This window comes from Lactuca saligna, chromosome 5, assembly GCF_052625555.1.
Source record: "Lactuca saligna cultivar CGN05327 chromosome 5, ASM5262555v1, whole genome shotgun sequence".
NCBI lineage: Eukaryota > Viridiplantae > Streptophyta > Magnoliopsida > Asterales > Asteraceae > Lactuca > Lactuca saligna.
In genome coordinates, this window is record NC_136421.1 from 221,533,995 (window position 1) to 221,551,192 (window position 17,198).

At 38.9% G+C, this 17,198-nt stretch overlaps 1 long non-coding RNA gene and 1 pseudogene across 2 annotated transcripts; one reads left to right on the forward strand and one right to left on the reverse strand.

The window, feature by feature from the left end:
- Nucleotides 1-7,091: 7,091 nt before the first annotated feature.
- LOC145046289 (auxin-responsive protein SAUR76 pseudogene) lies at nt 7,092-7,439 on the reverse strand (annotated as a pseudogene).
- A 775-nt stretch (nt 7,440-8,214) lies between these two features.
- LOC145045960 (uncharacterized) lies at nt 8,215-16,860 on the forward strand. Of its 2 annotated transcripts, none has more exons than XR_013681925.1 (4): nt 8,215-8,393; nt 8,712-8,788; nt 9,698-9,766; nt 16,716-16,860. It is a non-coding gene; the product is annotated as an uncharacterized LOC145045960 (long non-coding RNA). The 2 variants fall into 2 exon arrangements; XR_013681926.1 differs by lacking the exon at nt 16,716-16,860 and adding an exon at nt 10,422-10,502.
- The last annotated feature ends 338 nt before the right edge of the window (nt 16,861-17,198 follow it).

Here is a 17,198-nt window from a genome sequence, read left to right on the forward strand (position 1 = left end):
ATACGAAGTCAAATCTGGGCGTTCTTTTTATGAATGCTCTCAATTTAACATATTCTACGAATTTTTTTTAGATTACTAAAGCTAAAAAGTTCTCTATCATAAATTCACTATTTACGTCTCCCGGTGCCATGCCGATTTTGTCGTAAAATTTCGACGGGCCATAACTTTTTCGTTATAACTTGGATTTCGGCGTTTTTTATATGTACGGAACCCTTGTAACATATACTATAACTTGGTTAAGATTAATCATTCTAAATAATATTTCATCACAAACCGCATTTTTGATGTTCATCGTCTCTAAATTGACTAGCCCAGATCTGTGGGTGTTACACAACATGACTACCTATAGCCCTAGGGCACTCCTCTACATGATGACCAACATACTGGTACTCTAACTAGCCATAGCACTGATCCTATATTCTAACATACAAGGATATATATATATATATATATATATATATATATATATATATATATATATATATATATATATATATATACTGATCCTATATTCTAACATACAAGGATATATATATATATATATATATATATATATATATATATATATATATATATATATAACATATCACTATTGCACAACAACATCTTATACATGTGGATACATAACAATAATCTAACGGGCCGACATTGGTGCCTTCGACCTACAGGTACAGTAAGGAAAACTCACCTGAATCGAAAAGCTCAAGGATACCGCAACACGCTCACTTTTTGCACTGTTTGCTCCCGTGAATCCTTTAACACCAAAACTAGGTAGAACCTTAATCAACAGCTCAAAAACCCTCAAGTTGGACCCAAAGTCAAACTTGGTTAAAAAATCAATGATCAAAAAAAGTCAAATTCAACTTTAGAAGGATTACGTCATGCGTAATCAATATACGCCCTACGTAGTGGTACACCATACGTACTCACAGTACGACTTGTGTATTACATTATTAAGCCATTTCCATTTTTAGCTCTTAATTCATAAAGACCAACCATCTATTGCTCATATATGCTCCTAATAAACGTCTAAAGTGATAAAGTTCCTAACTTTATGCCTTTGCATGGCTTAAAAGAGAACAATACCAAATACCATGTCCAAAACACACCCCAATGCCCAAATATTCATGCATGGAAGGATAAGAGTAACCAAGCTCCCATTTTTATCACTCTACAAGCTCAAAAATGCTAGAAAATGGCACTCATACGGGTTTGGAGTAGCTCGTACTCACTAGACCCAAGATCATGGGACAAAAAGGTCCTAAAACCCATAACAATCTAGATCTATCTAATGAATTATCAAGGTTTAAGCTTTATACCTCCTGGAGGACGTTGAAAAAGAGTAAAGTCTAGATCTATAAGCTTTGGACCTCCCAAACACATCTTCAATGACCGCATTCTTCTCAAAACACACAAGGAAACCCTCAAATGCTTCCAAATCCTCACAATATGGCTAAGGTTTTGAGTTAGAGGCTTAAAAGGGTAGAGGCTGATGATAAAAAGAATCTCAAGGGGTTGGAGTTCTTAAATAGGGCTAAAAACCCTGAAATTAGGGTTTTTAATCTACGTAGTTACTCCCTGCGTAACATAGTCTTCGCCATGTGTAGCCCACTAAAAACGCATCCCACCCTTCAGCCACTATGCCTTTTGTACCTAGTGTATGCCCTGCGTAGTGGCAAACTCCTCTTTCCAGCTTAACTTAAAACAACCATAACTTCTTCGTTTCAACTCCCTTTTTGGCATTCTTTATATGCAAGAAAAGGTATTTAAGAGCCTCACAATCCTATTTAATTACTTTTTTCTTAACACATGTTAAACTAAAACCCTATTCCATGAAAGAAACCCAACATATAACTTTTCCCTTTCTACCTTTCGGTCCAACACACAAATCAAGAGTTTAGATCTCACAACCAACATTATCAACCTTCAATAAGGTCTAAACTCTACTTTTTTAAGGCCCAAAGCCTTTACATTATCGAAATTCAGTCCACAACCATGAATTAAAAAATGACCCAAAACTGGGTGTTACACTTCTCGTCATATAACTACGCCAAACACAAAGTTTTCGGTCCCTGTTAATTTGCAATTTGGAATCGTACTTACACTGTTATTAGATGGATGAATATAAAAAGGATCATCATGATTTCCACTCTTTATTTTAGATCCACTACCACTACCAAGTTTATGAGTTGGAGTTAGTCCAACCATTTTAAGAAAATAGCAGTAAGAATCAACAAGAAGGAAAGTAGGTAAAGCACACAATAAAAACACATAAAAATGTGATACCTAAAGTCCAGATGGTCACCATAGTATTTCAGGGACCATGACAAGTAATCACAATGTCGAAAAAACAAAACAAGAAGCAGATAGCAATTAACAATAACTAGTGTACTCAAAACAACCAAGGTCTCCCATAACTACAGTTAGAAAAAAAATATAGAAGGGAACAAGAAACTTTAACATAGCAGAAATAAGAAAAAGAATACATATCGACTCCCTTTATCCATTCCCTACAAGAGTTTATCGATGATGAAATTCGATCACTAGAGAGTTATTTCAGATGAAGGGATTTGTTGATCGAGGATTAGAACACGAATCAACAAATTGCGAGACATCACCACAGATCGCGATTTAACAGATCTATACAGATCACATAAACAACTCGTAGTACCAGAATCTTAAATGATAATAGATTTTGTTTCAATTTAGGGATAAAAATGCAGAAAACCCTAGATCGAGATCTAGAAGGCTATATTTTCATAGTTTTCATCACTAATCCAGAGATTTCAATAGAAAACTCCAGATTGAACAAATCTATGAAGATCTACAAGGATCTAGAACAAAAGAAACATAAAAAAATGAAGGATACCTTTCCAGTCAGATGAACACCATTGAGTGCCGGAGCAAAGGATCAGATCCCTAACGTTTTGATACCATGTGAGAAAGTATAAAAACAGATATTCCCAACATCAACGATTCTTATATCATTTAAGGACAAATAATAAGAAGGTTTTCATCTACTTACAATTAGAAACATCAATAAAAAGGTTCTATTCTAATCTCAGTTACAACACCTCAAAGATTATATGAAATATTAAAAATATGAACAAACCCTAAATTAGGGAAACCATAAACGGAATTAGAGATAAAAGAGAGCTCTAAAACTAGTGTGTGAGAAATGATTGACTCGAATGAGCTCTTAAATACAACTTAAACGATTAAGTACTATGGGTGAACACCCCGATCCACACAATAAGATCTACGTGTCTACACACCAACTTTGAACCCAAATGCTCCTCAATCCACAAGATTTACCGATTTACTATTTTATAGCCTTAAAACATAATAATAATAAAAATAAGTACCAAAAACACTTATCATTCTAACATCTGCAAAATAACCAAATAAACACAAAATATCTAAAACACAAAATGTTAAGTTGGAATGTAATTGAACAATGATATTTTCAAATATATATATATATATATATATATATATATATATATATATATATATATATATATATATATATATATATATATATATATATAATATTGATAATTTATTGTACCCAAGGTTTTGTAAACACGGGTTTGAAAAAAAAAACACTTGTGCCCAAGGCTTTGTACTACCGACACAATCCTCCTAAATAATCATCTATATCTCCCTAGAGACTTGAACCTCTGATCTTTCATATGAGATGGTCACTCCATAGTGCTAGGCCATTGGCCCTTTGGTTATTGTATATCAATTGAAGGCTGAAAGTTACATGAAATATAACAAAAGAAAGTTTTGTAGTTTATGAAAAAAAAACACTTGAATTATTATTTTTTATTTTTTTTATATTTCTTTTTCAGCCAAACACACGATAGGATTTTAATTCTTTTAAATTTCAACTCCTTTGGTAAATTTTAATTTCTTTCAAAACAATATATGCCAAACGTCCTGAATGATTTTTTGTTTTAGAAATTAAAACAATAAATAAAAATAACTATAATAATGGGTTTTACACATATTTGTGCTTCTTTTATAATTGTTATCGCCATGTCTTCTACCTTCGCTTCATTTCGTTTGTTTGTTTCTAGTTGTGGTCCACATTCTATACAAACTCACAAATTGACAAATTGTGACATTCTATTTCTCAATTTATCAATAGTTATTACACCATAATAGTTCCTCAAAAAATAACTTATATATATTTCCTTTAACAATAAAAACATTTTATGCTTTGTATATATAAAAGTCAACAGTATAATATCATATAATATTATACCTAATTAATATCCAAACAAAAAAAAAAACCCTAGTGGTAATTTAAGAAGCAAGTGAAGTGGATAATCATGATGGCTTATGCAAGCTGGTGTGTGGGATGTGGATAGCAACTTAGCAGTCCAGCAGCAGCAGCCTCCCACAGAAATATCGCAAACAGGTGGCTACCACTTAAATGTAGTCCGGTCAAAGGGAGTTTTTTTTTTTTTTTTTTTTTTTTTTTTTTTTTTAAATGAATTGAAAGGAAAAAATATCAACATCTCTATTAAGATTCATGTGAGTGCAAGTGTGCAAAATTGATAGATTGATGGAGATTTTATAGTAACAATTATTTGTTAACAATTAAATAGGAAGATAAATACAATTACCTTTTGCCTAGCTATCGTGTGGCTTTGTTTTAATTGCATGTAAATTGGTATTACAAAGGCTAATATGGGTATGATATTGATAATGGTATTACTAATCCTTGCATTGATTCTAGAATCGATTAACAAGATGAAACAAACCCATTTATTGGAGAATGACAATGAATACAATACACAAAATAATTTATTGTAGAATGACAATGAATACCATACACTAAATGACAAAATAAGGAAAATTATGTTGCATCTAAAAAGTCCAAGTCAACCGTAATTATCGGTTCTAAGACAAAAACATGGTAAAAAGTCAAATTAACAACTTAACCCAATCTTTGGGGTTTCATCAAGATCAGTTTAATAGTATATGAATATCTTAAATGAACCTCCAATTATACGATATATCTATGTATGAGTCCTACATACAATACAATGTTTCATCCATAGGGGTTTATTTACTAACACCCTTTACAATATAGTAAATGTGCAAGTATAGTCTCTATTGCTATATCATAATGTACAATATGCTAACATTCACATTTTACCTTTGTATTTATGTTAAAATAGTATATCAAAGGAATTTGAAAACTTAACAAAAATGATGAAAAGAAAACATGTATATATAGTAAAGGTAGCAAGCAAAAACATGTGTTTTGGTTTTTGTTGTCCCGAAAAATACGTATGTAGAACCCACCAGACCAAACCAAACCAATTGCTGAATGGTTTCACTATGTGTGGCGCACCATCCCCCTTTAACAAATGCTTTCACATCAGCACAACCACAACCTACATTCTTCCATTCCAATTATCAAACATACAACCAACATATTATACAATATAACATTATATCTATAGTGAACTTTCTTATAATATCCATAATTCGTGTGTGTGTGTGTTATTTAAGTTTTTGTATATTGAAAAAGCTTTGAAAAAACTCCTTCCTTATTGTGAAAACTTTTTCTATTTAGCTTGTAGTTTTTAAGTTTTTGGTTGGTGTGTTTTCAATCATTATAATGGGTCTTTAAATTTTACAATCAATTATTAATCATGTCTTTGTCTCGTGTGAAATGGCAAACCAAGTTTGGTTAAAACTGTTCAAATGGCTACACCTCTCATTCCTTTTATTCCTTTCTATTTTTGAGTTATTTTCATGGGTGGAGATGATTTCTTTACCAAATATGAAGAAGAAGGCTCTTAAGGTTATTATTTTGACATCTATTTGGTTGATTTGGAGTTATAAAAATAGTGGCATCTTTCCTATCGTTTAGATTGAAAGGAAACATTATTTTTTGATAGTATTGTTATTTACTTTTTTTTATTGGCTTTCAAATAGATATAAAAACAGAAGCACTATTATTTGGACTATGGTTACAAAACCCAATGATCTAAAATGTCTTGTAATTGTTTTGTTTTTTAGCGTCTTGCTATTTGATAGTAATATCATGATGTTTAAAAAAAAATTATAAATCTAAACTTATGGAACTCATAAATATGTTGATGAAAGGTTTATTATTGTGGAGATCTTTTGAGTTTCAAATTGATAATTTGATGTTAATTAAGATGTTCCAAAAAAAAAACATAATGAAAAAGCTTTTCTGTAAATGTTTTTTTCGGTAATTTTTTAGAATCATCGTGGTGATATTTTAGGATCATAGTCTTTTCAAACTATAATCGCTTTTAAAAAATCACATTAAAAATTATATGTTTTAGTTTTTTTTATAATAACATAATATATATTTAGAAATGAATTTCGCTTATTTTTAATACATATAATTATCGGTAATGTTATAAATGGGTAATATACATTTTCTTCTTATAAAATACCAATATTTTCACAAAAAATATAAATAAATAAATAAATAAAATTAAAAAAAATTAAAAAAAAAAAAAACATTTTTATAAAGTAAGTCGTTGGAACATATTGCTTACAAATAACATTAAGATAAGGTTATTTTGTAAAGAAAATATTCATGTTATTTACGTTTTAATGTACTTAAAACAATTGTCATAAAAATAAAACAAATAGTTCATGTTTATTACTCAACAATGACATTAACCTTTTCCTATAATACAATAAGAAATTATTGCTTAATTTCTAATCATGCTTTATGAGTTCATTCTATGAAAAATTGCTAAAATAAACCTAAATATGCTTTCTAAATATAACATTGATTAAAGTAAAACCTTACACATACATACATAGTTCCACATACATACATACATACATTTATGACAAATTTATATGGAAGCATGCATTTTCTTTTGAAATTGGTTACAAATGGTTCCTCTACATATCCTTTCACCTCATCTCTACAATACAAAGTATGAATGTGAACCAGAATACAATACAATACAATTAGGTGGATGTCTTAATTTATAAATGGTATGATAAGTTTGAATTAGAAACTAATCAGCAACAAGAAGAAGAAGAAGGAGAGGAAGAAGAAGTAATTTCGGATCAAATTAGCAAGCATACAAATCCACCAACTCTTCCAAAGAATCCGGCTGAGGGTCTGCATTTTCAAGCATCCATAACAAGTGTTCAAACAGAACCACCTCACAGTCCACCGTCTCCCCATCGCCGGAACGTTCCACCAGCTCCAGAAACACGGGATGCTCCGCCACCTCCGAGCTTATATGGTAACGCCGGCGTGATTTTCCGACGTACACAGCGTGGCAATGTCTTGGGTCGGCGGCAATAGCATTGCCACCGGTGCTACGCACCGAAGGTTTTCCGAAGGAGTGCCACTTCTTTAGCACGGACTTGAGCTTCGTTAGCTTACCTCCGCCTCCTCCTCCGCCTCTCGCCATTAATGGATGTTAATGTTGTGATGAATTGAAGATGGAAATTGGTGAATATTTGTTTTGAGGGAAATGGGTGATGAGAGATATATGTATATATACATAGACATAAAAGCGGGTGGGTTATGGAAGGGGAGGGTTTTGGGCCCACAAAAGGCTGGAGTCAGGTAACAACGACCCTAGACCACAAATCTTAATCATCTCCCTTCTCTTCTGTTTGTCTAGACAAGTCCAAACACTATTCCAACAAAAAGATTAGAGCATCTATTATCTTAACCTATCATTTTTATTTTAAGCACATATATATATATATATATATATATATATATATATATATATATATATATATATATATATATATATATATATATATATATATATAATACGTATATATAAGAAGACAAATTAATAAAATCATATTTCATAAAGCATAGAGTATAAAATATTATTAATATTCGATATCATAGAAAACATAAAGTATTGTTAAACTTTTTATAGTACAAATTAATTATCAAAAGTTAATAAAAAAATTAAAGGTTCAACACATATTCAACGAGGTAAAATAGCATACTTCTTCCATGATTTTATATAATTATAATAATAGGATCCTATTAGTCTATTACATATACTTCTTCCATGATTTTAGATATAAGATGTTTATAATTTTTATGTCTGATTATAACACATTAACCCTCAACCTCAAGTTATTAGTCTATTATATACTTTTTTATGTCTCATCACTTATTTAAAAAAAACATTACAATTTCTTGTTGCAAATTCCATTTATAAATAAGTGATTAGTCTATTGTATATTTATCAAAAAAAATGATTATTTTATGATTTTATAACTTCTATTCTGTTATTTACGTGTTTGTCATTTTTTTTTTATGTACGAGACGGAATTTGAACCATCAACTTTAAAAAGGGAAAAGAGACCGTTGAACTTGTAGCACATGGTTCTTGGTACGTAATTCTTTTTATTTTTATCTAAGTGTTTTGCATTTTTGGCCTTGGACTCGGCGAGTTGAAAGACCAACTCGTCGAGTAGAAGCGGGACGGGACACGAGATTTAAGTGATGAACTCGGCGAGTCGGGTCCCGGACTCGACGAGTAGGCCCTGGCTGGCCAAAAACCCTAATATGAGGGTTTGCACCCTATTTAAACATCTCATCCAGTCACCCTTCATCCCATTTGCTCCCAGAAGACCCCTATAGCGAACCCCAATCGTGTGAGTGAAGATCTAAGGCCTTTTGAGTGATTTTAGTGCTTTTGTGATCTAAGAAAGGAAGGAAAAGCTTGAAGAAACAAGAAGAGGCCAGAGGGATCCAAGTTTGAGCATCTTCCACAATGCATTTGAGGTATAAAGCTTATACCTTGCTCATTATTATTATAGATCTATTCTTGAAGGAAATTAGGGCTTCTAAGAGCCATTTTGGCTACCAACCATGATTGCAAGCATGGTTGAGGGCTAGGGTTTCGGTTCCAGGGTTCTTGAGGGACCCTAAGGCAGAACGCAACTGTTTTAGAACCCATGGAAAGCCTCATGCATGTTGGGAGTTCCTTTTTGAGCCATTTGGGCTCATTCTTCCATGCATGCATGTAAACTTTGTAACTTTACGTGCTAGATCGAGCCTACGGGGCTTGGATCTATCTTTTGGTCAAAGGTTGTACATCAAAAATCGAGGATTTAGGGTGTGGACGTTACCTACTCGGCGAGTCCATTCTTGGGACTCGACGAGTCCAAGGCATAAAGTCCTATATCTGTAGAGGGTCTAAAGAACTCAGATGGGTGTTAGAAGGACTGTAGAAGGTCATAAGGAGCGACCCAATGCTTTGGACTTAGCCTTAGACCTGGAATTCATGGGACTCGACGAGTGCTAGAACAGACTCAGCGAGTCCAAGACAATCTCCTTAAGATTGAAGATGAACTCGACGAGTTGTTCATACAACTCGGCGAGTCGAGATCATGACTTGTTTATCAGATGAAGGTGAACTTGACGAGTTGTTCATACAACTCGACGAGTCGGATGAATGATCATTCAATATTCTTATAGAAGAGGAACTTGTCGAGTCATCACCAAACTCGACGAGTCGAGTCATGGATGAGGTCGTGTAAAGGGATAGGGACTTGACGAGTTGACGGCCCAACTTGGCGAGTCGGGTCAACTTGAAGATGACTTTGACTTGGACTTGATTGGGGGTAAAATAGTCATTTTACCCTAAGAGTAGATGCCAGTTTCTGACTAAGTGTTTTGTGGGGATTGTAGCTGGAGGACTTCCGGAGCAGCAACAGGTAGAGACTTCCCACACAGATTATCAGCAGCTACTTGTTCAAGGTGAGTTACATTCCAGTAGCGGTGGGTCTACGACCACAATACCGCCCCACCAGTAGGAGTTGTATGGTATATGATTGTCTTTGTGATATCATCTAGGTTTGCTACTACCTGATATGCTATATGTTGGTGTAATATGTTATATGCGATAGTAGTAGAGTTCGGTTGTTAGGATCGAAGGGTAGGTCAGGCACCCCAGATATGTTTGACAGTATGTGATGATATGTTTATATGTTGGCATGGTATGTTATACGTGATAGTGGTAGTAAGGGGAAATAGTCCCTAAGTTCGTTTGTTAGGACCGAAGGGCAGTTCAGACACCCCAAATATATCTGATAGTATGTTATGTTATGATATATGTGATAGTACCAGTAGAAGGGTGGAATTGTCCCTGAGGGTCGGTTGTTAGGACCGACGGGTAGGTCAGCACCCTAGAATGGCTTGACACGGGTAGGACGGCACCCCGGAATGGCCGCATGGGTAGGTCAGCACCCCAGAATGGCTGTATGAGTAGGTCGGCACCCTAGAATGGTTGTACCGGGTAGGTCGGGCACCCAAGAATTGCCCGACAGTATATATGCTATGTGACTATATGGTATGTGGTACGATGGGAGAACTCACTAAGCTTCGTGCTTACAGTTTATAGTTTTGGTTTTAGGTACCTCTTCAGCGAAGGGGAAGGAGCTGGCGTTGTAGTGGCACATCACACACACATGTTGGTTTTCGCACTAGAGTTTCTTGGGTTTGTACTCTGACATTATTCTTACTTTTGTGAATGGTATCAGACATGAGTTGTGGTTTTATGAAAAGTTATGTTTAGATGGTGTTTTCTTATAAATAATTTGACTAGTCGATTAATTAAAAATGAAATTTTTGGACTTGAAATTTAGGTCGTTACAAGTTGGTATCAGAGCCCTGGTTTGAGGGATTCGGACACACCTTCGGGGGTTTCTGGACTCAAACCAAGGGATTAAAAGATTTTTACAAAGAAAATGATTTTCTAAAAGCTAAGTTAAAGAGTTTTAAGAAAGATCAAGATGTGTGATGTGCGCGACTGGCCGAGCTCAAGTAAGTTTCCCCCAAAGTACCCATACAATGTTTATATTATGTTTATTAGTTTTAGTTGAACAACATGCTAGAATAGGACTACGCATCTAGGAATGATGCCTTATGTACCTGCTTTATGTGCTTCAGCTTATGAGGATTGCATGCTAGTATCGAGTATATAGTAATAGGATAGCCTATTCAGGTTATGTCTGGTAGTATGAGCTCAACATTGTATGTTAGTACAGTTTCTCACTATGAAAACAGATTTGATTAAGTAGTTTTCCTGCGTCCGAATGCTGCTTGATTTGGGCTTTGTGGGAATCTGAATGATGGGAGTTAGCCATTAGGTGAATAGGTCACGCCACATGTGATCAGGATTGCATAATGTCAGAGTGATAGATTTGTCCCTATTGCGTAGCTCTTGTTTGAGTCTAACCGTTGTGGGGACGAGTCTTTTACTCAAAGGATTATCCGAGCCTCATTACATGTGATGGTATTCAGGTAATGGCTAATTGGCATTACTAGGAGGCCTTCAGCAGCTGAGGACCGGTTTGGGTGGAGTCAGAGATTTTCCCTAGGGTAACCCTAGGATGAGAATAGCAAAGATCGGCAAAGGAAAAATGGACTTGGTGGAGTCAAGGAAATCCTTAAGGAAGGTATGTGGAAGGTAGTATGGGCCCGTACTATTGAAAGCAGAGGATCCGTACCTGAATTGAGGAAGGCTGAGACAAGACTAGGAAACTTGAAGTGGATGTGATTCCTCTAGATGTATCAGTATCACTAACGGATGTCATTATGTATTTGCAGAATGGTGGTACTACATCCGAGAGCAGCAGTTGGCAGCTTGGGAGAGGGATCGGGTTTGGGTTCATGCTCCGAACTAGTGGATGAGAGACTAAGCGAGTTCATTGCATCCGAGATCACTAGAGGCATCCTTGATGCGACCCCGGTCATCTTTGGGTCGATCAAGGAAGGGATTGTTGAGCTGATGGAGGATCGCCTTAGGGCGTTCAGAAGTGACATGGCGACCAGCCAGTCAGGATCTCGCACTCTATCCTTTAAGGACTTCAGGGGCAGCGGTGTGCCAGATTTCCATGGGGCGAAGGACCCCATTGCTGCCAGACGATGGATTGCAGACATTGAGTCTGCACAGCTGACCAACTTCTGCCCCGAGGGGTCGAAGGTGAGATATGCATCAGGGTGCCTGAGAGACAGAGCTAGGGGTTGGTGGGAGTCTGTTGGTGACTCATTGGGAGCCTCGGCTGTGGAGGCTATGACCTGGTCAGACTTTGTGACCAGATTCAAGGCGGAGTTTGCGCCAGCTGTAGAGCTTCAGTAACTCACCAGGGAGTTTTTGGACATGAGACAGACCACAGAGACTATGGCGGATATCACAGACAAGTTCCGAGAGAGGGCATTGTTGGTGCCCCAGTATGTGAGAGATGAGGATATGATGAGGACCCGGTACCATGACATGTTGTGAGCCGACATTTGAGATCATGTTAGTTTTTCAGCTTGCCCTACCCTGGATTCCATGATTTCTAAGGCAAGGGAGAGGGAGATCGATTTGGAGCATGTCCGGAAGAGGAAGATAGAGGAGGGACAGACGACTGGGGCTTCGGGGAAGAAGCCCAAGGGATCAGACGGTATGCCGAAAGGCCAGTCAGGACAGGGCCGTTACAGGAAATGCGGCAGGCCACATGAGGGGGCGTGTAGACTGGGGTCGTCGAGTTGCTACAAGCGCGGCAAGACGAGGCACTTCAGTAGGGATTGTACTGCCCTTGCACCAGTTATTTAGACGTCTGAGTTGCTGTGTTTCCACTGCAACCAGAGGGGCCACAAGAAGGCCAACTGTCCTCAGTTGACAGCATCAGCGCCAGTGAAGGCGCCAGCTCCAGCAACCCTGCGAATTACTGATGGTTGGCAGGGCAAGGCAAAGGATCCAATGGTGAGGAGTCGGGCATTCCAGTTGACTGCCGAGGAGGCACGCGCTACACCCGATGTGGTGACGGGTATGACTTCTTATTTATGATTTTATGATACGCTGCTGTGATTTTGATATGTTATGTATGTGCTCTATTTAGGATCGTTCCATGTGAACGGTATCCCAGTTCAGGTATTATTTGATTTGGGTGCTACCCGATCATTTGTCTATGATGACTTATGGGAAGTCTTCCGTGATCGTGTTTTGAGATTGTTCGAGGAGCATTACCTGGTAGACTTGGTTCCCATACCTTTGCAAGGGAACAAGGTGATTATAGGTATGGATTGGTTGAGCCCCAATGGGGCAGTGATAGATTGCGCTCAACAGTTGATACATGCCAAGACCCCAGGAGGGGGAGCGTTGGTGATTCAGGGCAAGAGACCACAACGAGGGATAACCTTATGTTCGGCAGCGAGGGAAAGGCGTTACCTTAATCAGGATTGCACAGGATATGTCGCTTATGTCATGGACACCCGGGAGGTGGGTAAGGTGACAGTGGGCGATGTGCTCGTGGTGAGATAGTTTATGGACGTATTCCCCGAGGAGTTGCCCGGGGTACCTCCGGAGAGACAGGTGGAGTTTAGGATCGACCTAGTCCCTGGTGCGGCGCCGATAGCCAAGGCACTGTATCGTTTGGCTCCAACTGAGATGAAAGAGTTGTCTACACAGCTGCAGGAGCTGTTAGACAAGGGATTCATTAGACCGAGGAGTTCTCCCTGGGGAGCCCCGATTCTGTTTGTGGGGAAGAAGGATGGGTCGCATCGGATGTGTAAAGATTATCGGGAGCTGAACAAGGTAACGGTAAAGAACCGTTACCCACTCCCTAGGATTTATGACCTCTTTGACCAGCTTCAGGGAGCATCTTTGTTCTCCAAGATTGATATGCGTTCCGGATATCATCAGATGAGGGTCACAGAGGAGGATGTACAGAAGACTGCGTTCCGGACACGCTATGGCCATTACGAGTTTGTGATGATACCCTTCATGCTCACCAATGCTCCTGCCGCGTTCATGGACCTCATGAATCGCGTGTGGAGACCGATGTTAGACTGGTCTGTGATAGTGTTTATTGATGATATCTTGGTTTATTCCAAGACGCAAGAGGAGCACGAGGAACATATGTGAGAGGTGCTGGAGACTTTGAGGAGGGAGAACTTGTATGCTAAGTTCTCTAAGTGTGAGTTCTGGTTGCACGAGGTGAAATTCCTTGGATACCTCGTCAACCAGAATGGGATTTTGGTGGACCCAGCCAAAGTGGAGGCCGTGATGAGATGGGAGGTTCCGAAGTCTCCATCTGAGATTCGGAGTTTCCTAGGATTAGCCGGTTACTATCGTAGATTCATCAAGGATTTCTCCAAGATAGTCGTACCCCTAACCAGGCTAACAAAGAAGGTCGTGGTCTTTCGTTAGGGCCTGAGAAACAGGCCGCATTCGAGACACTGAGACAGAGATTGTGTGAGGCACCAATCTTAGCCCTGCCGGAGGGCATGGATGATTTTGATGTGTACTGTGATGCGTCCATCTCGGGTTTGGGCGCAGTACTGATGCAAAGAGGGCATGTCATCACCTACGCATCGAGGCAGTTGAAGCCTCACGAGGCGAATTACCCGACGCATGATTTGGAGTTAGGGACTGTTGTATTCGTCCTCAAGATTTGGCATCATTACCTCTATGGGGTTTGCTGTACCATCAACATAGAGCACAAGAGTTTAAGGTACCTCATGGATCAGCCGAATCTAAACATGAGGCAGCATCGGTGGTTGGACGTGGTGAAGGATTACGATTGCGAGATCCTGTACCATCCAAGGAAGGCCAATATGGTGGCCGGCGCGCTTAGCCGCAAGGCAATGCCGATTAGGGATATCTGTTTGAGGATGATAGTGGTGACTCCGCTGTTGGAGCGGATTCGGGAGGCCCATCAGGAGGCCATGAAGGAGGAACATCGGAAGAGCAAGCGGATTGTGGGGTAGGTTTCCTCATTCAACTATGACAGTCGAGGATTACTGACACTACACCGTATGGTGTGGATGCCGTACCATGGGGGTGTGCGCTAGGTTCTGATGGAGGAGACGCATAAATCTCGATTCTCCATGCATCCCGGGGCGATGAAGATGTGTAGGGATCTTCGTCTGGACTATTGGTGGCCCTAGCATGAAGCGGGATGTGGCATGGTACGTGGAGCGGTGCTTGACCTGCAGGAAGGTCAAGGCCGAGCATCAGAGACCTCACGGCAAGATACAACCGTTGGATATTCCACTGTGGAAATGGGAAGACATCACGATGGATTTTATCACAAAGCTTCCGAGGACCGCGCGGGGAGTGGATTCGATTTGGGTCATCGTCGATCGATTGACCAAGAGTGCCCATTTTATCCCGATTCAAGAGAGCGTTTCGGCCGAAAAGTTGGCCGACATCTATATCAGGGAGGTGGTGGCGCGACACGGGGTGCCAGTTTTGGTGATTTTATATAGGGATGTGCAGTTCACTTCCAGGTTTTTGAAGAAGTTTCATGATGATTTGGGTACTCGTCTGCACTTTAGCACCGCCTTTCACCCGCAGATGGTAATGGGGAGTACTGAAGTAGTGCTCAAGACGAAAGAGAGGATTTAGCAGGTCCGGAGCAGGCTTCAGACTGCTCAGAGTCGGCAGAGAAGTTATACCGATAAGCACCGATCAAACCTAGAGTTCCAGGTTGGGGATATGGTTCTCCTTAAGGTGTCGCCATGGAAGGGCGTTATTCGATTCAAGAAACGGGGCAAACTAGGCCCCAGGTACATTGGACCGTTCAAGGTTATAGCCCGGTGGGTAAAGTAGCGTATAGGGTGTATCTGTAAGCCGAACTCGGTTAGATCCACAACACTTTCCACGTTTCCCAGCTGCGAAAGTGCCTGGTGGACGACTCAGCAGTGGTGCCCTTGAAGGACATTCAGGTTGATGGCAGTCTGAATTACATCGAGCAACCTGTGGTGATCCTCGACCGGAAGTCGAAGGATCTTAGGAACACGAGGGTGGAGCTCTTTAAGGTGCAATGGCAGCACCGAAAGGGCTCGGAATGGACTTGGGAGCCGGTGGACGAGATGATGGAGCATTACCCAGAGCTGTTTCAGGAACAAGCAGCAGACTTCGAGGACGATGTCTAAAATAAGTGGGGGAGATTTGTAGCAACTGGTTCTTGGTACACAATTCTTTTTATTTTTATCTAAGTGTTTTTTGCATTTTTGGCCTTGATCTCGGCGAGTAGAAGGACCAACCAGTCAATGCGAGCATCGGACGACCAGTCAGTAGCTACTTGTTCGAGGTGAGTTACCTTCCAGTAGCGGTGGGTCTACGGCCACAATGTTGCCCCACCAGTAGGAGCTGTATGTTAGATGATTGTCTTGTGATATCATCTAGGTTTGCTACTACCTGTTATATTATATGCTGGCATGATATGTTATATGCGATAGTAGTAGAGTTCGGTTGTTAGGACCGAAGGGTAGGTCAAGCACCCCAGATATGTCTGACAGTATGTGATGATATGTTTATATGATGGCATGATATGTTATGTGTGATAGTGGTAGTAGGGGGAATAGTCCCCAAGTTCGGTTGTTAGGACCGAAGGGCAGATCGGACACCCCAAATATATATGATAGTATGTTATGTTATGATATATGTGATAGTAGCAGTAGAAGGGTGGAATAGTCCCCAAGGGTCGGTTGTTAGGACCGATGGGTAGGCTAGCACCCCAGAATGGTTTGATACAGGTAGGACGACACCCCAGAATGGTCGTACGGGTAGGTCGACACCCCAGAATGGTCGTACCGGGTAGGTTGGGCACCCCAGAATTGTCTGGCAATATATATGCTATGTGACTGTATGATATGTGGTACGATGGGGGAACTCACTAAGCTTCGTTCTTACAGTTTATAGTTTTGGTTTCAGGTACCTCTTCAGCGAAGGGGAATGAGCTGACGCGGTAGTGGCACATCACACACACATGTTTTTACTTTTGTGAATGGTAGCAAACATGAGTTGTGGTTTTATGAAAAGTTATGTTTAGATGGTGTTTTCTTATAAATAATTTAACTAGTCGATTAATTAAAAATGAAATTTTTGAACTTGAAATTTGGATTGTTACATAACTAGATATCTTTTGGTACGTGTTTGTCTATTTATTATTATTACTATTTATTTTAACTAAATGTTTTTTTTTGGTTATGGTTGATTATTTAATGGTTGGTAGTTTTTGTTTCTTTGTATGGTTGTTGAAGAAACAGAAGGTGATTAGGAGCATAATTGTTTGTTGTCTCTTTAAAGTAATAGTTCCATCATTTCTTCAATCATTATAACCTTTTCTATTTTATATTAAAAAGAAAGATAGATTATTTTATGAGTGAGATTTGTATATGATTGCAAGCTTTTTAG